This window comes from Ambystoma mexicanum, chromosome 6q (genome assembly GCF_040938575.1).
Source record: "Ambystoma mexicanum isolate Mex_15411 chromosome 6q, UKY_AmexF1_1, whole genome shotgun sequence".
Classification (NCBI taxonomy): domain Eukaryota; kingdom Metazoa; phylum Chordata; class Amphibia; order Caudata; family Ambystomatidae; genus Ambystoma; species Ambystoma mexicanum.
Genome location: NC_090937.1, coordinates 894,770,332 through 894,793,263, shown reverse-complemented (window position 1 = coordinate 894,793,263; position 22,932 = coordinate 894,770,332).

The following is a 22,932-nucleotide window of genomic DNA, read 5'->3' as shown; positions in this document are numbered from 1 at the left end:
AGTCTTTTTGCAACGGGATTGAGAAAAAGCATGTTTTAAGTCAATCACCTTGAAATACAGTGCTTCATTGGGTTTATTACATAGCATCGTGGACGGGTTCGGGACTAGAGGGAACTCAGCCTCGACTATCTGGTTTATTGGGTGCAGATCTTGTATTAAACGCCAAGACCCCCCTTCCCTTTTTCACAGGATAAAGCAAAGTATTGCATGACGACTCTGACGTCACTAAGATACCCTGATCCATCATGGCAAAAACTGTCTTAAAAATCCCTTCATCTGCCACCCTGGGCATGGGATACTGTTGTGCTCTGGGTAAAATTACTCCTGGTTTCAATTTAATCTTCACTTCTCCAACTCCTTTCAATAGGCCTACGTCATAAGGGCCTGTATTCCATACTGAGACAGGCACCTTTGCCATGTCATCATCAAAATATTCAGGACGCTTTGTGCCAACATCATTTTCTGAGGCACATCTCTTTTAAACATTTCCAGCCAATAAATGAGATTTGCTTCAAATGTCATCTCATCTTCACCTATTTGCTTTTCAAATAGATCGTCATCTGTGACATCAGTTAATCTTTAACCTTCCCCAATAGCGATTACTGCGCACCATTGTCTGCCTTCACTATCACAACCATCAAGCAAAGCCATCTCTCCTCACACTATGGCTGCTTGTATTGTTAAGGGAAACACTCATCCCCTTTCCTCATGCATAGGTATTCTTGGTCTGAACAGAAACTCATCTGGGGTTCTCATTGTTTTGACTGCAAGGCCTGGTAGCCATGACATTAAAATGTGCACATCATATGCAAATATCGCTGGTTCCAATGGAATAGCTCTCATAGTCATTTGTCCTGTGTATGCTCTAATCATTTCGCACATGTTCAAATAATGCATTCCTGGAGTTGAACATAATATGCCCTTCTCCGTGAATGAGATCATCATGTTTAACTCTGTCATCAAATTTCATCCCAATATATTCACAGGAGTCTGCCTTGAATATAGCAGTGGCACTTTCATGTCACATTCTCCTATGGAAACTGGAAGTTCTTTTGTAAAAGTAACACAACTTGTTGCTCCTGTAAAGCCCTGAGTATTTATGGTGTTGTCAGACAAAGAAAACTTGCCTTCACGTATACACAAGCGCGTTGCACCAGTGTCAACTAAGAAAGAATATTCCTTATTCCCTATAAAGACATCTACCCTTTGTTCCGCGTGAGGGTTCAGTGTCACTGATAGAACACAGCAGGTCTCCCAGTGAGCTGTCCTAGTCCATATATAATCTTGTCCCACACTGAGTGAATGGAATTCCTCTATCACCAGAGGCATCTCCTATTCCAGAATTCAGTACCTGTCTTGTACCTGTTGTTTGTGATAGTTGCATCGGAGACTGTTGAGACTGTCCCTGTGGAAAATGTGTCACCTTCTGTTGTGGTTGAAAGCTTTGCTGTGCTCTTGGCACTTGCTGCTGCACCGTGTGATTCTCCACAAATCCATTTCCACTCTGCTGCGAGAAGACAGATGGATTCACCATCCCTCCTCTTGTGAATTGGTCATTGTGCACCATTCCTTGACTTCTGCACATATGTGCTAGATGTCCTGTCATCCCACACATCCAACATGTTGGTGGTGTTCTGATTACTTACCCATTTTGCATATCCTGGTTTCCGCTTTGCATATTTTGAAAACCTTCCTTTTTACTCTGAAAAGATCCCTGATTACTCTGCCATCCTCTTCCTCAAAAGCCTCTTTCCCTTGGGTAAAACCTGTTATTACTTTGATCAAATTGCCTTTGGTTATTGGCCTGCTGCAAGTTTGATCCATCTGTATTAGTAATCATTGCCGCCTCAATGGCATATTTTGACAATTCTTTCTGCACTAATTTAGCCTCTTCGCCCTTTCGTGCAGCATCCTTTTTGCAATTTTTCTCTTGCAGCAGCCTGCAATAGTGCACAATGGTCAGCTGTATTTCAGACCTTGGCTTAGCCTCAATCCCTACCAATTTCTTGAGCTGCTTCTGTATCTGTTCTGGCAGCCCTTGGCATAATATATGGTAAAACACGGGTATAGGTTTCCCTCAAGATTCCTGCGTTTCCAAATACCCATGCATCTTGGAAATGTTTAATATAATGCAACGGATCATCTCCATCCTTCATCATGCATGTCATTATAGCTCCCATATCAGAAGTGTCTGGGTATAGCACTCAAAGCACTTTCCATAGCGCGGTTCTGCAATTGTTAAACAGCGTTCCGTCATGGGCAGTATTAACTGTAGTCACCCCAGGGTAACCTGCACATGTCCACACATCGTCAGCTCTATCACTAAGTATGGTTATTAAAAGACCCTTTATATCCCTTATAGCTAAAGTGTTCCCTCCCGTCATTTTTTCTAATTCATGTATCCATTTTCCAGCTCCAGATGTCAACATCGGGAGCTTATTATTCAGGTTTTCTCTACCCATCTGCAGCCAAGGTATATATTGTGGTCTTGTTCTTCCTTTTTCTAATAAGGGGAACTGCAACACATTAAACTCTTTTTCCTCTCTCATAATGTTTCTGTCTACTGCAGGGGAAATATTCCTGCAACGCCGTCTACCTGGCAATGTCCTTAACCTGCTCAAGTAGGGTGGTAGAGACACCCCCCATGACCGTGTGACACTCCTTCATGCCGATCTGGTTGTATGGATAACTCTGATGTCTTAGTTGCAGACCCAGTAGAATCCGACAATTTATTCCCTTTCCCCTAGAGAAGCGTCTTTCGTGACTTTTCTCGTCTTCTCTTTCTTCACATTCTTCTCTTTCTGCGTCTGATATTGTCTGTGCCCAACTTCTGCAACTTCTCTCATCCTCCTCATTTCTATTTAGAGTCAGCCTATCTAAGGACAGCTATCTATGTCTGCTACTTCGGGAGGCATCCTCAGTATCATACAACTGAGTGCTCTCAAGACGCTCATCCTCTCCTTTCCCATGGGGTAGCCCCATCTCATCATATATTCTATCGATTGTCTCTCCGATGCTTCTGGTGTCAAAGTTGTCTTCTAGATTTACTCTAGACGTGCCTGGTACTGAATCATACTCAGGAAAGAATTCTTCTATGTCTTCCCAGTCTATTACTGGATCGGGTTTTTTAACCTCTTTTTCCAGATATTCGAGATCATGTGCTCTCTGTCTTCACTTGTGATCTATGTTGTCATCAAATTCTCTAGGCTTCCTCTCTGACCTTATCTTCCTCTTGCTTCCTCACATCTCTTAGTTCCTTTGCCCTACGCATTTCCTCATCTCTTTTATTCTCTTCTTCCGGATTATTTTGTCCTTCTTCTATTCTCCTTTGTTCTATTCTTTCCTGATCATCAGCTGTTCTCTGCTTATCATCATGTTTTCTTTGTTCTTCCGCCTTTTCCTGTTTTCTGACCTACTGGTCATGATATAACTGCTCTCATCTCTACTTATCCTTTTTCCTAACCCCTTCGTCTCTTAACCGGCTTTTCTTTTCCTTCTCTTTCCCTTCTAATTCGTCTGTTTCACCCCTTTTTCTCATATCCTCAATGCCTTTACCATCGAGTTTCAATAAAATCTGAAATCCCATCCATTTGTTCTGTGTGAATGCTAACTCATCAGTCCTATCCTCATCTCCTTTCCATCTCTTTACCTCTCTTCCTGTACCTAGAGATGTACATGCTTGTGCTTGATCTCCTTTCTCCTTTTTGCGTCCCTCCTTGTCCTTCGGGACTTTGGAGGTAATATCTCTTTATCTGTCCTTTTCTGGGCTTTTGTCACTACTTTGCGTAGGTGACTCATGTGACAGGTTTCTATATCCCGTGGCTGCTTTAGGTTCCCTCAGCGGGTACAATCCTTCATCTTTACTAGCTTTGATTTTTGTTTCAGCCGGGGCGGGTCGCGCAGAAGGCTCTTCACCCCCCCTCTGTGTATATATTCAGTATCCAATCAAACAGTGGCTCCTCCTCTTTTTCTTCTTTCCCGTATATGTGGCATGTATGTTGTCATGTGTTGCAGAACCGTTTTAGATAGCAATCCTCCTTGGGTCCATGGCATAAACATTTTGTTTGCAGTCTCTTTAACCCATTCTGCACTGTACTGTTTAAGCTTAGGTTCATGCTTCGGTAACTGTTTGCACAAGTGTAGCAATGGGGTAATATCTTCCATGCTTAACCTATTTATCCTCTCCTTTAACACTTTATTATACTTTACGTTTCACAAACATAATCAACAGTTTGATCGAGCACCATTCGTCGCAAGCTCCAATCCTGTTTTTCCAACAATAATTTTACTTTTACTTTTGTTAACAACAACCATCAATCCATGCCAGGCAATTTTCAAGCTATTTCCAAAAAGTTTTATTTTTTACCTTATGATGTCATAGATTAATTAAAACACATGACACAGACAGACAGACTCTGGCGACCACACAAATATCATGTCATCTCCATCATCAGATGTATCCTGCCCCTATATATATAGTCCGACATGGAATGTAAGCTCATCTCTTTCAGATCGGCTTTAATCGATCTCCTACATCATTCTATCAATCAGGACTTTAGATGAAGGCTTCTGCTAGCGCTCTTCAAAACCTTGGCACTGGGCGTATACTCTTATCGCAGCCACACTCACGATATCTCTTTATATTGCTCGGCCCCACTCGAGTCAATGTTTTCCCCTTATATATACATTTATGTTATACTCTTACTCTGACATTATTTTTATCCCACCTCCCTCCGTTACCTTTCCTTTACTTGTTTTTAAGGCAAGCAAGCTTTCGCCAAAACAATCAGTCTTTTTCATTTACCGTTCACATGTTTTTCCTCTCTGGACGCTCAGGATCACCGCCTTCGTTACTGCCTTTCCATGCTGCTCTTCGATCAGCTTCTCATAGAAGTGGTAAGGGGTTATTGGGGGAAAGCAAAGGTCCCTGCACACCTAACCTGCAGGGTTTTCAATTAAACTAACCACTATCTACGGGAAGCTTCTTGTTCAATCAGCCGGATGGCAAAGGACTTTATATTGCCGAAGACCCGAAGTTACTTATGTCGATGACCAATGGGTATCTTATCTAATCAAACCATCAATCTCTGCTACCAAGTGAACATGATGGTCTCCACCCAGCCCTCTGACTGGGGATCTCGAAACAGCCCTTTAAGATGAGTAGCAGTATCCTTGAGATAGATGGGGATGCAGATTCGTACTCATGCATCAAATAACTATGACAACTTAATAGTTTGGCAAAGGGAGTCCGTTTAATGACAAGTACATTAAACGAGGAGTAAAACGAACAGCAGCAACCGATCGATCTTCTCTCTCTCTTCCAACTCCAACTTAATTTCAGAAAAAACACAGTATTTATAGCAAAAACTCATCATTACTGATGCACAATCTTAAAAACCTAATATGCAACGTGATTGGTTATAGGAAGGTAACTTTATCATAGGTACTATATCTGTATGTGGTAACGGGGAGAGGTAGGGACCACCCTATGCAAATGTCAGGTGGGGCAACTAAGCCCTTCCTTAAAAATGGTCCCTATGATAGTCACTAAAATTACAACGTGCCATTGGCCCTACTCTCTCTAGGACCCTAGATTACACAGTCCACTATGATTGGGTTGGCATCAACACCATTCATACTTTTCCACTTATGTCTAGCAGCATGCAGAAAGACCAGCCAGGTGCAGGGAGTTTGTCTGCACCCCAGCTTCCCTCCAATTATGTTACAATCAATCATCACCTCAGTGGTCATGTGTGAATTACTGCTTTGCAGTTTGGCCTCGAGTCTGCTTCTTGGTCTGATATTTTTTTAAGGAGTATGGGTATGGCAGGGATCCATGCATAGGTGTGAAAGTCTCATCCTTTCCTGCCTGCCTTGTCACGTGGCTAGGACATCGTGAAATCGGCCTCTTCTTCATGTATTTTCGTGTATTTGATTTAATTCTGCCAGTCTTCTACCATCTGTGGCTTAGCTTGACCTTTTGGAACAGGATACTCTGTTCTTTTCTCTTTAATTGTATCCACTGTTGGCCTTTTCCAACCAGATATGGCCTTGGTTTCTTGGCATGGTTACCTTCAGTTGAGTTTTGCTCCATTTTAATTCTCTATTTGTTTGCTGCAACACTCTCCCCTCGAGACCTTTAGTAACCATTTTTCAATTCTGCTCATGTGCGTAGTGGAGTTATACTCATATATAAAGTGCTTTTGAGGTATATTTATGTATATGTTAGTGCTTGCAGCAATCTATTTTATTACTAAGCATAAGCAAGCTTAACAATTTCTTTGCTTCTTGTGGTTTCTTGCATCTGTACACGTTTGAACTAACTGAATATCTTCATCGTGCATATGGCATACATTTCTGCATCTGGACATCAACTTCATAACCTTAGGCTCAAAATGTCACTTATCCATGGTATTTCGTCTCTTTGTCAGTATTCTCAGGTCATTATATCTTCTATATGTGTGTCAGTCCTATTTCTTATGACATCACCATTCGTCTTCCTTTATAATTTTCTTGGCTTCTTCAGGTATTCCATTTTGGCAACCGTCATTCTGTCTTGACTGTAGATATGGTTTTCTCAATGGATACCTTACTGTTCATGTTTTCTTAGGTGTTGGTACTTCAATAGGTGCTGTTACTCTGATAGGCAATGGGCAGTGCCCAACAGCTGCTCTTTGCTGGTTTATTTGTTCATCATACATCACATACTGTAGAATCAAAGTACCAGGTATTACGAAGGGGGTGGCTGGAGTGTGGATGACATTTGGCACTTTCTCTTCAAAGGTTATATCAATTGACATATCCCTTAGCTTTTCACATAAGATCCTCTTTGTGTCAGCAATGACAGCATCATATAATGTGTTTGTGGGCAAATTGTTTAGGTGACCCCTTAGGAAAACTTGAGGATACAATCTCAAATACAGAGTTGATGAGTTTGGGAAAAGATCAAAAGTCGTTATTGGTCCCCTTCAACATCTCATGGCAGGGAAGTTCCTGCCTACAGCTCCATCACATTTCTTTATGACCTTATAGGACCAGTATACTTGTGTTCTTGTTGAATACTGTGATGCAATGCATTAATAATTATCGGAGGCATTACAGATGGAGTGCATTTTTTGGTAGATTCTCACTACCACAAATTACCATTTCTGCTAGTGGATTTTTGTGAAATTCTCCAAATTAAAAAATCACCAATGGTTAGTGTATTTCCTGAAATAAACTGCTGGTGGACCAAATTGACTTTGACTATGTTTTAATTTTTGTTGGAAAAGTATTGTTTAATGTAATCACTCATAGGCACTTTTTAAAATGCATAAAAAGAGACAGTGAGAATCCCCACTTTTTCAACTCCTTATAAATCCCCATTAAAATGTATTTCTGGTGTACTTCCCTGAATGGAAATGGTTGCTATGTTTCTATTCAATTATATGTTATGTTATGTTACATATCAGACATGGCCAGAGGTGTAGGTGTGATAAGGCAGGGTAATAGGTGCTATTACCCAAAGGTATCCAATGTACAGGAGGCAGAAAACCTACACCTCTGGGTTGAAGATAAAAACTGGCAGATGTTCAAGGTGATATTCCACTTTCAAATCTGTATGTATAATAACAAGAGTACACACTGTATAAACATATAGCATTGAGTGCTTACACAGGCAGCAGATTACACATTCTTCCCTCGTTTGCATATCCACCAAGGCTATTACAAGGCCCTAAATCATATAAGGGGGGCACTTGTGCAGTAAACCTCGTCTTCTCAGAGTGGCAGGGCTTTATTGTTTTGGTAAACCGTTAATTTTATGACAGGTTGATTTGAAAATCCATTCATGATTAGTATGCATATACCAGATTCTAGAACAATCTTCAGCAAACTTCATGACTAATAAACAGCAACAAACAAAGAATTGTTTAACAGGGTTTCTCCACAATTATCTGTCTGGATGCCATTTCTACCCAGGAGCACTCATCGTGGCTGACTAGTACACTCACAAATGCCATACACTAAAACGGCTAAAATGCAGTCTGTGTGACATTTAGGGGCCGATTCATGGAACAAACGTGCGCCGAAAATCTTCGCGCAAGCAGGCGCAAGCAGGCGCAAGCAGGCGCAAGCGGAAAAAAACAGGCGCACGCGCACGCGTGCGATTCATGGAAGTCCCTGCGCGTGTTCACCGCGGGATGTGCGCCAAACCCATGCATGGCGCACAAGTCACTGCAACATCGCGAAAGGCGTGCGCGACGCGCACAGTGAAAGCGCACAACCTCAGCGCACACACCAGAAAGTGGGCGGGACATGGGGCGTAACGTGCGGAATGGGGAACAACACGGGAAAATAAGGGCGTAACTGGGGATGTACTGCAGGGAAGCAGACGGAACGCCCACACGCACTCGAACCACACGTATTCATGGAATCGAATAGGGCAAAGCCACGCACAGGCAAAGACACGCACAAGCTGAAACACGGCCACCACACGAAGGCAGGCGGTAGAGTCCCAGCGCATCAAAAAAGTGGCGCGCGGGAAGTCAAATACGCGATTGAGCGGGGTACGTGGATCTCAGGGGTGCGCGAGAAATTCTACACGCGATTGGCCTGGGTACGTGTATTTCAGGGGTGCGCGTGAAGTTCCACACGCGAATGGGCTGGGTACGTGTATTACAGGGGTGCGCGAGAAAATCTACACGCGAATGGGCTGGGTATGTGTATTCCGGGGGTGCGCGTGAAGTTCCACACGCGAATAGCCTGGGCGCGTGTATTTCAGGAGTGCGCGTGAAGTTCCACACGCGATTTCAGCAGGGTACGTGTATTTCAGGGGTGCGCGAGAAATTCTACACGCGATTGGCCTGGGTACGTGTGTTCCGGGGAGCCGTGAACTTTCACACGCGATTGGGCCTGTGCGAGTGGGGCAGTGTATTACGTGGGTGTGCGGGAAGTTGAAGAGGTGAATTGCCAGTGTGGGTCCTCCCAGGTCTCCCCTCTACCCCCTCCACGACCTCTGCAGGCAGCCCACACCACAGGGGACTAGCCTGCACCCCTGGTCATGTCCCGCAGGCAGCCCATCCACCATGGGCATGCCCCCCAGCCAAGCCACATGTCCCCTTGCACCCCGACCCCCCAGCACTGTGGGGCACCTGCCAGCAGGCCCCCAACCATGTCCCCTTGCACCCCCACCCCCCAGCAGGCCCCCACTCATGTCCCCTTGCACCCCCACCCCCCAGCACTGTGGGGCACCTGCCAGCAGGCCCCCAACCATGTCCCACTCATGTCCCCCTGCACCCCCACCCCCCAGCACTGTGGGGCACCTGCCAGCAGGCCCCCAACCATGTCCCACTCATGTCCCCCTGCACCCCCACCCCCCAGCACTGTGGGGCACCTGCCAGCAGGCCCCCAACCATGTCCCACTCATGTCCCCCTGCACCCCCACCCCCCAGCACTGTGGGGCACCTGCCAGCAGGCCCCCACCTATGTCCAACTCATGTCCCCCACCACTCCCACCCCCCAGCACTGTGGGGCACCTGCCAGCAGGCCCCCACCCATGTCCAACTCATGTCCCCCACCACCCCTACCCCCCAGCATTGCGGGGCACCCTCCACCAGGCCCTCGCCCATGTCCCATCCATGCCCCCCTGCACCTGGGTCCCAACAATCCCCAATCATGTCCGTAATGGCCATCCTCCCCTGCCAAAATGCCCAACCAACTATCACATCCACCCACATATCAAAGGCAATTACATGTTACACACCCAATGTAAATAATGCAAATGAACACGTCTGTCACACACAATGGCTGCAAGTGAATGTTAAAACACCCAGCATGACATGCATGAAAGCAATGAGATGATACGACACATTGAAGGATGAAAGTAAAAATGTATTGAAAATCAACTAGAATGGAAATGAAATGAGAAAAACCACAAAGAAAAACAACAAAAAGAAGATGAATGTCCATGGAAAAAATCAAAAAAATCAAAAAATCCATAGAAGAACCATTTACAAGACAATCCCGGGTCCATGAGCCCAACCAAATGAAACCTAACTATGTCAACTAACTAAAAACTGAACTATATACAAAAAAGTGGCGCATTGTCCAATCGCAACCAAATAAAAAAAAAAATTCTAAGGAAACCTACCACTAACTATATAACTATATACAATGGCAGCGGGCAAGTCCTGCGGCTCACTCTGTGATGTTGCCGGCCAGGGCATCATCGAACTCCATGTCGATGTCCCGGAGGCGGGACTCTGTCCTATCCCCGAGGTCTCGCAGGGTCAACCCCGTGTCCAGCTCAAACTCCCTGCGAGCTTCCTCGAGGCACTCAGCCCGCCTCAACGCCCGACAAATGGAGAACTCCGCCCTGACCATGGTGAGCCGCTCCTCTTCCGCCCGCTGCCGCTCCGCACCTATCCGCTGGACCAACTGCTCCCACACGGAAGACACTGCCATCCCAGGGTTCTCCTGCCCTCTGGCCGATGCCTGCCCCTCTGATCTTGATGGCCCCGAGCCATGATGCCGCCCACGTCGAGCCTGCTGCTGCCTCCGACGCCACTGCCTCTGCCAGCACGACGGCATCCAGGCTGATGGAATCCACCGATGCCGTCGTGCACGTGCCCTGCCAGATGATGCCGGCACATCCTCCATCTGCAGGGGGACAGTTGCTGGTGTGTCCACCCCTGCTGGACCTTCGACTCCCGACTGTGGCAGGGATGGGGTCCCCACCGAGCTGGCTGCGTTGGTCGGGGCAGGTCCACAGGGGGCCCTGGTGGCATCTGGGCCGGAAGACGGCATGGAGCACGACTGGCGCATAGCCCCCACAGAGGAGGAGAGGGTCGCCAGAAGGCCACACACATGTAGGAAACCCCCGACCATGGCGGCTCCCAAATGGTTCACGTACGCACGGTGCTCTTCGTGATGATGTGCATGCTCCTCCCGGGAAGCATGCACCTCATCACGAATGCCAGCCGTGCGCAACGCGACACCAATCAGGACCCTCTCCACACGGCCAGGGGTCCCCTCGTCCGCAGGTAGAGGAGTGTCAGATGACATGGACATCTCCCCTACCTGCGGACGGGCCTGGGATGGGGCATCCCTGCTGGTGCATGGTGGTGCAGTCACAGTGTCAGGGACAGTGACATGCACAGGCACCTCCACGGCGACCTGTGCTGCCTCCTGCCCCTGGCCCTGGACTGCACCACTTGCACCAGCGGGGATGCCCCCACCAGGCCCCATGTGTGGCTCAGTAGCGGCCTCCTCCCCCTCTGTGGAAACCACCAACCTGGATGTCTCCACGCCGTCTTCCGCCGGTGCAAGCCCCTGTGGGGGCTCACCCACCCCTTCCGCTGCAGCCGTGGCGGCATCCCCGCCGCTCTGCTCCACAGCGCCTTCTCCGCCCTCTTCTTCACTTGCCACTGTGTAGAGGGAGACATAGAACACAAGCATCAGGGTACTGTACAATGGTCCCCTAGACAGGAAGCAACAGCAGATGAGTGGCACTGTCATACATCACTTCCATCATGTCCCTCCACAACACATGGGTCAGTGCAGGCAAAACACATACAGTAACAGGCATGGCGCAGGCCATGGACATTGGCATACATGACCAAGGGACTCATGATTCATACAATGTTGGTTTTAAACTCACATGCATCATGGGTCTTGCCATCACATGCACACACCTCACCGTAGTTCCATCCATCTGGCCTCGTGCACCACAGACGCTGTGGATACAAGGATGACTAGGCTGCATCAGTGAATCTGAACATTGTCACAGACATGTGTCATGCATCCATGGCATTTACAAGTCACAGACACGCAGGTCAGACACACACACATGGACACCATACGTGTACATGGGACCAGCACCCATCCCTCACCCCCACCCATGTCCAGGAACAGAGACTGCCATGCTTCCATGTGTCCATTCCGCACAGAGCCCCCCATGTTGCAATAGAACACATCACTGTACTCACATGCCTGACCATGATGTCCCTGCACACACACATACGTACATGGCCTATGTCACACATACAGGCAGGTATCAGACAACCAGCACACTGCAACATGCCCTGTCTCACACAGCAATGCTTGGCCACTTACCGGCCAACTCCAGATGGGTCTGCCTCCGAAGGATCTGGGCGTGGAGCGCTGGGTCTACGCGTTCCAGGACCCTCATCTGGATGTCACTCAGGCGTGCCCGGCCCCCCTCCGCGAGGCGCCGGGCCTTATTGAGGGTCCTGGACCTCAAGTCCTCCCAGCGCTTCTTGATGTGCTTGATGTCGCGGGTTGCCACCCCCTCCGCGTTGATGGCAACCACTACATCGTCCAAGATCCTCTCCCGTCCTTCCTTGTTGGCGCGTGGTCTTCCGAAGAGGGCATCATAATGCCCCAGGACATGCTCCACCAGGACACCAACTTCCTTTTCACTGAAGCTGGTGGCCCTCTGCCTCTCTGGCTGGGGGTCGCCACTGGTCTCAGATGGTGCTTGCCCCGACATGGCGACCCCCGAGGCAGGCGTGGGTGGGCAACTGGGTCCTGGGGCTGGGCTGTGGAGCGATGGTATCCCAGTCGGGAGTCTACTGTTCCAGCAGGGGTGGACACAGCAACTGGACCCCTGCAGATGGCTGATGTGCAGGCACCAAATGGCAGGGCACGGTGGCAGCAGGCAGGCAGGCAGCAGCAGATGGCACGTGGGAGGCTGCTCGGGGCACTGGGGGGGCAGTGATTCGGCCTTCTGGGCAGGAGCGTGGTCTTCCGTGTGTATTCGCGTGGCCAGCTTGATATGGAGTGATTTGGCACGTGAAAAATCTGCACGTCAGCGTGTAATTCGAGGAAAGGCCCTTAGCGCGTAAGCGCGTCTGCACGCATACGCATTTTCATTGGACCAAAGGCCCTCAGCGCGTGAGCGCGTCTGTGACGTGACGTGCGAGGGTGTATCCCTCATTGCACGTGATGACAGAACACACGTGGATTTCAACCAATCGCGTGTGAAAGTTCACGGCACCCCGGAACACACGTACCCAGGCCAATCGCGTGTAGAATTTCTCGCGCACCCCTGAAATACACGTACCCAGCCCAATAGCGTGTAGAATTTCTCGCGCACCCCTGAAATCCACGTACCCAGGCCAATCGCGTGTAGAATTTCTCGCGCACCCCTGGAATACACGCGCCCAGGCTATTCGCGTGTAGGATTTCTCGCGCACCCCTGAAATACACGCGCCCAGGCTATTCGCGTGTAGAATTTCTCGCGCACCCCTGAAATACACGCGCCCAGGCTATTCGCGTATAGAATTTCTCGCGCACCCCTGAAATACACGCGCCCAGGCTATTCGCGTGTAGAATTTCTCGCGCACCCCTGAAATACACGCGCCCAGGCTATTCGCGTGTGCAACTTCACGCGAACCCCTGAAATACACGCGCCCAGGCCCGATCGCGTGAAAAAGTTCACGCGAACCCCTGAAATACACGTAGACCGCTCCCCCAGGCCCGATCGCGTGAATAAGTTCACGCGAACCCCTGAAATACACGTAGCCCGCTCCCCCAGGCCCGATCGCGTGAAAAAGTTCACGCGAACCCCTGAAATACACGTAGCCCGCTCCCCCAGGCCCGATCGCGTGAAAAAGTTCACGCGAACCCCTGAAATACACGTAGCCCGCTCCCCCAGGCCCGATCGCGTGAAAAAGTTCACGCGAACCCCTGAAATACACGTAGCCCGCTCCCCCAGGCCCGATCGCGTGAATAAGTTCACGCGAACCCCTGAAATACACGTAGCACGCTCCCCCAGGCCCGATCGCGTGAGTGACTTCACGTGAACCCCAGGAATACACGTAGCCCGCTTGCCGTGCTGGTACAGGGTTAGCGCAGCCCTTTGCGCTGGATTGGGGATTTTGATGGCTTTTCCCTGTGCGGAAGGCGTTCTTGGGGGCGTAACTGGCGCTGCTGCAAGGTCGCTGCGCCACTATGCGCCACGGCTGGTTTTGGTGGCTGGAATCCATGAATACGCTGTGCGCGGAAATGGGTTTTGGCGCACGCGGCTGGCGCAGGGATTCGCACGCGCACACTGTGCGCCAGCCGCGTGCGCCACTTGTGCGCTGAATTCTATGAATTGGCCCCTTAGGGCCTGATTTACAAAAATATTTTAAATGGGACTTTCCCATGTTAAAAATTTTTTATAAATTAGGGCCTTAATTGTTGTGTCCTTGGGGTGGGCGAAATTGCCAAAAATTGCTCTGTGGAAGAAATTGCAAATGTTGGGCAAAACCTGCCTGCTTTCCTATTTTGCTTGCAAAGTGAAAATGGCAATTTCAGACATGTTAAAGACGTCATCATTCACTTTGGGCGTGCTACATTTTGAACATGTTGGGATCTCTGAAACATTTCAGCCAAGGCAAACATCGGAGCCAAAATGTTTTCACCCAGAAGCAGTGACATTGCTAAAATTCACATCACAAAACGAAACGTGAGGCAAATATTGCACATTTCTCTTTGCTAGCAGTAATTCTGCCCACCGCTATTTTCCAGGAGTGTCAGCTTACAGGATTACAATAAAAATGCTTCTGGCAAGATGCCAGTGAACAATATGAGCTAGTTTTTGGTGGCATTTTATGTCACAATACCATGAGGTTGTACTGCCACATTTAACATTTATTAACATAAACTGAACAGCATTAATGAAGCAAAGGGAGGACATCAAACCATTGCCACTATTGAAATCATTCTGGTATGATGAAAATGTTTCACTATTAGGGTGAACAACCGGGTTGGCTTAGCAGTTGGCCAAGTAAACTATGGGCCTCATTACGGGTCCATCGCTAACCGTGCCGGTGAAACCGGCAGGTTGCCGCCAGACCTGTAAATATTTAACGGCACCTGACTTCTCGTTAACACTGGGGATTACAACCCTGGTGGCTGGGAAGTCGGCCGCTGGTAAAATGTAGTTCCCTGTTCCCATAGAGTCCCATAGGACTCTAAGGGAGTGGGGACCACGGAAGCACCGGCATCGTTAATAATAGTGCTAGTGCTTCCGTGAAACACTGCGCGCGGGTGCACCCCCCGCAGAGTTGTAGTGTGCCGGTCCGGAAGCACCGGTGACAGTAAACTTACCGGCACCATTGTTTCCGGACTGTCATGCTTGTAATGAGGCCAAAAGTGTTTCAATGAAAACCCTAGTCAGCTATGATCTGTGGGCAAGACAGCCTTCTACTACTCTATGGATTCTTACAGCAATACACAGGGAAAGTTAAAGAAAGTGTGTGCCCAGTGTTTAATTACTCCAAACACTTTACATGTAAGCCCTTGTCTGAAAAAGTTAACATTTAAATCAGTTTTATGAAGTAAAACAGTTCTTTCACGGGTGGTTCTGTCAGCACACACTCCAAACCAGTATTTCATATTCTGTCTGATAGATGCCCCAATAAATTCATAGACCATTATATACAGCGACAGAGTTATATAGGCGAAAGCAGCAGATTACTTATTTTAATTGACTATATATTGGAAACCCTTTTGTGGCTATACACGGGAAGCAACAACATAGACTTAAAAAATGCTCCACATACTTCAGCAAATCTCCAACTGAAGGAGGAAGGATAGTGTATGTAGCTGGCACATGTTGACCCGGACAAAAAAGATCATTAGCCATGATTGCTGAAATTAGTAGTGTAAATTCTGCAGTATTTCAAGGAAAAGGTAATATCTATATGAGTGCACTTTCAAATAGCAAAATCAATAATACAAAAAGTTGTGTGTCGATTGGTTTATGGACTTATGGTGTGTTCAAGTGGCCCTGTGAAGGGTACCAGCTTTTAGTCCCCAGGTGCCTGTTTAAATTCTATAGCAAAACTAACTCCTGAATTTTAGTTTTGGGACAGTTAAGCCAAGTTGGCAAGAGTGGCCAGGTCCACAATTGACTGGGTCATGGGACAGAGGATGTGAATGGAGGCAAACAGGACAAATAGAGAGGGATGGGCAAGATAACATTTGGTACTCTTTTGTGCAATTCATTATAATGTTGTGAGTATGTCCTTGTCCCATGAATGGATATGCTTTGAGGTCTTCAGCAATGTGTGGCTGTCATTTTTATCATAGGTGCATTGAAACAATTCACATGGGAAAAAGAGAGCAAAACCACATCTACCTGATCACTCTGCAAGGAATGGCTGGTTTCTATAGACAGGAAAACGGGGAGCAAGTATGGGTACTCTTTACCAAGGGTGGCTATGAAGTGTGGCTCCTGAACTTTCCAGAAGTTCTTGGAGCCTTTTAGGAGCATTACAAAGATGTTTACAGTGGTCTGGGTGGGTGGATTCCTCTTGGGTCGATGGTCATTTCTTCTGGGAGTTAGCGGTCATATTCCAAACTTGCATACCCTTCTCCGCTGGGGGTGCAATTTCCCAGACCTGTTAGAATGGTAGCAGGGAGGGGGCGGGGGGTCTAATGCTAATCCAAGGAAGGTCTTCCTACCAGCCTAAATGTGCAGGTCTACGTTGAGTGGTATGGTCCTTTTCATTAACAGGGTGTTGCTTGTACTGTGAGATAATGTATTGCTGTTAAAATATATGGGAATGTCAGGTGTTCCTCATGTATTTGAAACTTGCCATCACTCATGGATACCAGTGGCACATGTATATATGTGACAAACAGGATACTAAATGTACTTAGACCAGCCTAATGGGTATCAGGTAGTAATATCGCCACATATATGGTCGCCGTAAATAATATCGCCAGGAAAATGTTGTGCCAATATTATTTGGGTGACCATATATGTGGCGATATGGGCAAAAAAAAACAAAAAAACAAAAACAAATTGGGGGTTGCGGGGGTGTCCCCCGCATGTTCCATGCAATAATGTTGCCACCAAAAACTACCATTTTTCGGTGATATTTTTGTATGGCGATATTTTTATGGCGACATTATTACATGGAACCGCCTAATGTACTGGGACTTCACAATTTAACATTAATTAACCAGTAACACCAGTGGGTCATCCATTAGCCTGGATAATTGCTTTTAAGTTCCACTAACCAATGCAGTTTTCTTCCTAATGCCAATCTCCAAAGAGTATATAATCTACCATTCATGCCTCCCATCTCTCAGGGTGGATAGTCCAGAGTACTGTCACATAGATTCATGTGCTCCCCCATAGACAGAATGGGCTGAAGTGTTAAGCCCAGGGATGCAGACCCTTTCCCTTAGGGTGCAGAATGGGCTCAGTGGATCAGGGCGGGTATACACAGTTGTTCGTCTCAAATAGCAGTTAGTTCCAAAAAGAATGAAAAGGGACAGAGGATTTAACAACGAAACAGAACTTCAATATGATCTCTAGAACCAAATGGGTTTATGAAATTGGCACGGGGATCAAGATCCTTATGAATACCATACCAACACCACTCCTAAAACTGGATGCATTTATGGGAATTGCACATGGGTGCCTAAGTCAACATCCCACCATTTTAAAGTTTCAGGACAAGCAATTTACCATTGAATTGGTTGTTAATTTCTAATCTGGGGGCTTGACAGTGTGGCTGTTGAGTCTACATGTTAATCCATTCTTTGCCCCCTCTGTAAAGGTGTCAACTCTGTGAGTGATCTTGGATAATAGGATAATAGGAAAATGCTATACATGGCCTATTACTGCAATCATTCCTCTAGTGATGAAGAGTTCTCCATTCATGCACATTCAGCCCTCTATTTGGAGCAATCTCATCCAAAGGCTAGATGCACACTTTTTCACATATATCCCCTTTCATCAATCTACACACCACCTGTGGTGACACCTCTATCCACCCCTTCACCCTCTCTGATGTTGGTCCTGCTCTGCTCTCTGGCCACCTCTTCCATTGACCCTCCACCTCTTTTCATGTTCCTTCAGCATCCCTCTCTATGCACTTCCCCTATCCAATCAAGCTGAGCAGTTAGCGACTAATTAAGGCAGTAATTGATTATGCTCTCAGCCTTGCTTTACTAGCTGACACTCATTCATTGGTGCTGTTAGCATTGTATGAGCTATAGGTGTAAGGAGAACCTAGGAGAAGCATGTGAAATGGAAGTAAATACAACCATACTGAAGAGAGGCTTGGTCTGGTGAGAGGTCCAAAGCAGTTGTTTTGCCACAACATTTGGGGGTGAGGAGGGCTGCTTGGCACAGGCAGTGCTTAGTAGGGTTCAGAACTTGGGGTGATTTCCTGTAAACTTCAATATGAGTTAATGTTGGGTGGGCTGTGGCCACAGAAGGATTTGTTCTCTTCTGCCTCGATCTAGTATCTGACTTTGTGGTCTTGCACCTGCACGTCAGGACACAGCGATGAAGATACTGACCCGCTAACAATTTTAATTGGGTAAGGCTAGCATAATGGCAGGCCCATGCTGTGTTTTGAGTTTGTAATGTAACAGTCAGCTGCAGCAATCTAGGACAAAATAGTAGTCATCATGAGTAAAATATATGCTGCAGCATGTTGAAAGGAAGATGAGGGATTTTGGACAATCTCCTCTCCATTATAGTGTTATTCCCAGGCCAGTACATAAGTTCAATTAAAGTAAAAATCTGTGTACCATTGCCATAACACTAACATGAGGCAGAGAGTGACCTGTAAGCATTGCTGAGTGATTCCTCCAAGTGACTAAAAGAAATGCATGCTACATCACCGACTCCCAAGACAGTCTGTCTCATCATGCATGTGAAATGTGAAAGGTAATATTATCATGCAGGTGGAGAGGCACTACACTAGGTTAATCATGTCAGCCAAAAGTGTGCACAGCCTGTTATATAATCATGCATATGATAATGACAGGGGGGGGGGGGTTGTTGCCGGTGGAGGGATATTGGCCAGCACACGAGAGAGCACTGGTATTGTAAACAATTCAAGGTCAGTGGTGGCAGGTGAATGTTTTTAGTGGAAGGGCATTAACATCTTCAAACAAATTAAGCAGCTCATCCTTTGAAAGCCTAGTCTGCAGGCTGTCTGTCTAGTTTACTTTCTCGCTTACTCTCACTACCATCTACAGACCCTGCAGACCAACCTTCCTCTTCCTCTCAGAATGGGCTGACCTGTCCACCTCTTTTCTTATCTTCTCCCCAAAACGTATCTTCCTTGGCAACTTCAATATCCATCTCGACTCTCCTGATGTGGCCACTGGTCTCTTCCATGACCTCTGCAACACTCTTTCCCTCAGTATCCTTCCCTCTGGCCCAACCCACTCTGCTGGGCACTTCTTGGATGCTCTCATCTGAACAGGCATCCATCTCTTCAGCCCTCTCACTACCCCTCTCTCCTCTCTTCCCACCTGGACCTCCCCTGTCCCCTGATGCCTCCGCTTGCACTGCCAGTCCCCTTCTCCGTCATTCGACCAATGAAGCGTGCATCAGTTGCTGCATTTGCCTTTTCCTACATCCCTCCTCTACCCCTTCATCAGATTTGCCTTCTGACCCTGTTCTAGCTAATCTCTCTATCTCTAACACCCCAAACATCCTTGCCTCCGTCATAAGGATCCACATGAAGCCTGCCTCCAAGTGTAACCTTTGGTATGACTCCAACTTGGCCACTTTGAAACGCAAGTGCAAAGCTGCAGAGAGGAACTGGCAGTCATCTAGATCATCCTCTGACAAATTGGCCTACCACCTACTTCAAAGGCAATACCGTCTCTCTATCTGCTCGAAGAAGAGGGCTGATGTCAAATCCCACATTTCTGGAGCCACCAATAACATGGCTGAACGCTTTAAAATCTGCCAATCCTCCCAAAGTCTCCTACTCTGCTCCTCCATCTCATGCCCTCTGCACTGGACGCTCACCTTTCCTCCAAAACTCTGCACATCCTGTCCTCTATGTCATCTTCTGCCCCTTCACTCACATCCCTTGACCCCCTGGATACCCCATAAATTCCTCTTTCACTCCCATTGCACAGATCAGATCTCTAGAGGTGTCTGCTTTATGAAAGTCTCCTCTAAACAGGTGCCCCCCTGCTCCTCGAGAACATTCAATGACAACATCGCCTCACTCACTCCAGCCTTGGCTTACTTCTGCAACAAATCATTTACCATTGGCTCCTTCCCTCAACCTCTTAAGCAGTCTCTTGTCCACCTTCTCCTAAAAAAGCCATCTACTGACCCTTCTTGCCCAGCTATCGCCCTATATCTATTACCCATTTTTTTGGGCAAGCTCATGGAGAAGCTGGTCATCCCTCAACTGACCCTCCACACTGAAATGGCTGGCTGCCTCCATGACCGCCAGTTTGGTTTCAGGGCAGCCAGAGGCATGGAAAATGTTCTTCTGAACACCTATGAAGTCCTACTCTTTAACCTGGACTCTAGCACGGCCCTGTTCTGTCCTCCTGGATCTTTCTTCTGCTTTTGACACAGTCAACCACTCCATCCTCATAAACCGTCTCCATGATACCCTAGGCATTATGGACAGGGCACTGGTGTGGCTGACCTCCTTCCTTTCAAGCAGACCCTCCCAAGTGAAAATGTGTCCCTTTCTCTCCTCCACCACACTCTCTACATGTGGTGTCCCTCTGGGCTCTATCATATCACCATGGCTCTTCAACATTTACCTGTCCCCTCTAGACTACCTGATCTCCACTTTCTCCCCTCACTTCCAGTGTTACACAGATGGCACACAACTCTCTTTCAAGCTGCCTTCGCCTACTTCCTCCTCCTCCCTCAAACCGGATTTCCTGGCTGCTATTAAGGCATGGTGCTCTGACAATGATGCTGGCTTAATGCCAGTGAGACAGAGATCAATCTCATTGGGATGCCTGCTCCTTGCCCCCCACCACTCTCTTGCCAGAATCCCCTCACCAACTAGTGAGGCAAAACACCTTGGAATCATCTTTGACTCCTGTATCTATTTCTCTCCACACCTCATGGACCCTGCCAATAAGTCCAATGTTCAGTTGCATCTTATCAGGGGCATTCCAACTTTCCTTGCCTTCTCCCAGAAGCTCAACATCTCCAGAACCCTGGTTCCCTCTAAGCCTGACTACTGCAATAGCCTGTTCCTCAATGTGCCTCTGTCCTCGCTGCGCCCCATTCAACGAATCCAGAATATGACTGCAAGACTTATCCTTGGCCTCAAGCCCAGGGACTGCATCTCTCCAGCCCTAAAATATCCTCACTCCCGGGGATGGCAAATATCAATTTCAGGGCCCTCTGCATCATCCACAAGGCTTTCTGGGGCCTGGGACCTCTTAACATCCAGGTTTCCCTAGCAAATTTCCTCCCGCCCAGAGTCATTTGGTCTTCTGGCTTCCAAACATTTCTCCAATCAGAGAGTGGGAGGTAGATCCCTTTCCTCGGCTGGCTCCTACCTCTGGAATAGTCTCCCTCCCCCCTCAGACTTGAGCCAGATCTTGGTAAGTTCTCGAAACTTCTCAAGACATTCCTTTTCTTCTCTTCCTTCCCTCACCCCTCCCGTGCCACTGCAACTGGGCCCTGTTCCCTTCAGAGTCTTGCAGGGGCCAGACCAGCCCCTACCTGTTTCCACATAATTATTTCCCTGAACTTGCCATCAGGATCCCTTTCCCAGACTAATCCAACTTGGTCCTCCCTGTCCAGCGCACTCATCATCCCTTCCCGCCCTCTTCCCCTGGTGCTCGCCGCCTCGGCCAACCCTGCACTTACCAGACCCCACACTTGGGGTTCCCCACTCCTGCACTTCTCCCTCTACCCCCTCCCCTTGCACTTACCACCTTGTCATGACCTTGCCCGGCAGGATTGTCTCAAGGACAATATAACCGCTTATGTTCTACTTTTTGATTCCCATGTCACCCCATCTTGTCTTGTGGTGCCTGGAAAGACATGTGTATAGGTGCCATACAAATGTCCAATAAAAAAAAAAGTGTGTCATGGGGAACACTAAGTAATGTAAGGAATTTACCTATGACAACATGTTAATGTGTGAATTGGTGCGCTATGGTAATACACAAGAAATTCCAGTATATGTGAAGTTGAGGGTTGTTCTTAAAAGGTGTGTGGCCTAAAGAGTGATGAGCGTAGCCTAAAAAGGATCCACATACCCCACACAATAAATCATAACCACACACAATAAATCATAAACCCTGCATGGGTCATGCTGCATGGTCTCTGGTGGTCTGCTTTTCATCCAGTCTGCATACTGCATATTCATCTCTCTGGCCCAATTTGCAAATACATTTCAGACTGTACATAAAACAATCTCCCACTCAGTTTATAAATAATTCAATTATTCAATCATATTTTGTTGAAAGTGATAACTTCATTCAGGGAACCACCAATGTTAGCACTTACGCTCGTGTGTGACCCCTGCATTGAAAAGCTCATTTTTATTATTAAACTGTGTAAAAAGAAAAATGTATACAGGCAAAATCAAATGTAAAAGCGTCCTGCAAATTGCATGTACAATAGATTCCTATGTGGGATACCATGCTTTTAGCGCATGCACAGATAGGAATACATTCATTTTCGGTCGTTTTGCTGGCGGAGTGGGCATGAGATGGAAGAACCGTATTTGCCCCTCCTGTCTGGAACTCTGCCTTTAAAAGATGTTTTAAATGCCCCAGATCGTACACCTTATTTTTACACTTATGTCACACCACCATGGCTTTTAAAAATGTTCCCAAACAAATAAATATACTACATTCTGTAAAAACATCAGAGGAGCAGGACACGCAGCACCTTGCTGCTTGCATAAAATCAAATCGCATTTTGGGAACATTTGAATGACCACGGGTTTGTATGTTTGGCAAATGTCTTAGAAAGTGATTTGTGTTGACACTCTTCTGAGAATGTAATGTACACTGGGTTTGGCATACATTTAATTAATCACATAAATCACACTAACAGTAGAACATCTACTAACCTTGGGACATATACACTCTTTTGGACACATTTTGGGGCTTGCCTCAACTGCTGACGTCCCCAGAGGTGATCTTTCTCCTGCAAGCATTGCAGAATGATTGGGGAAG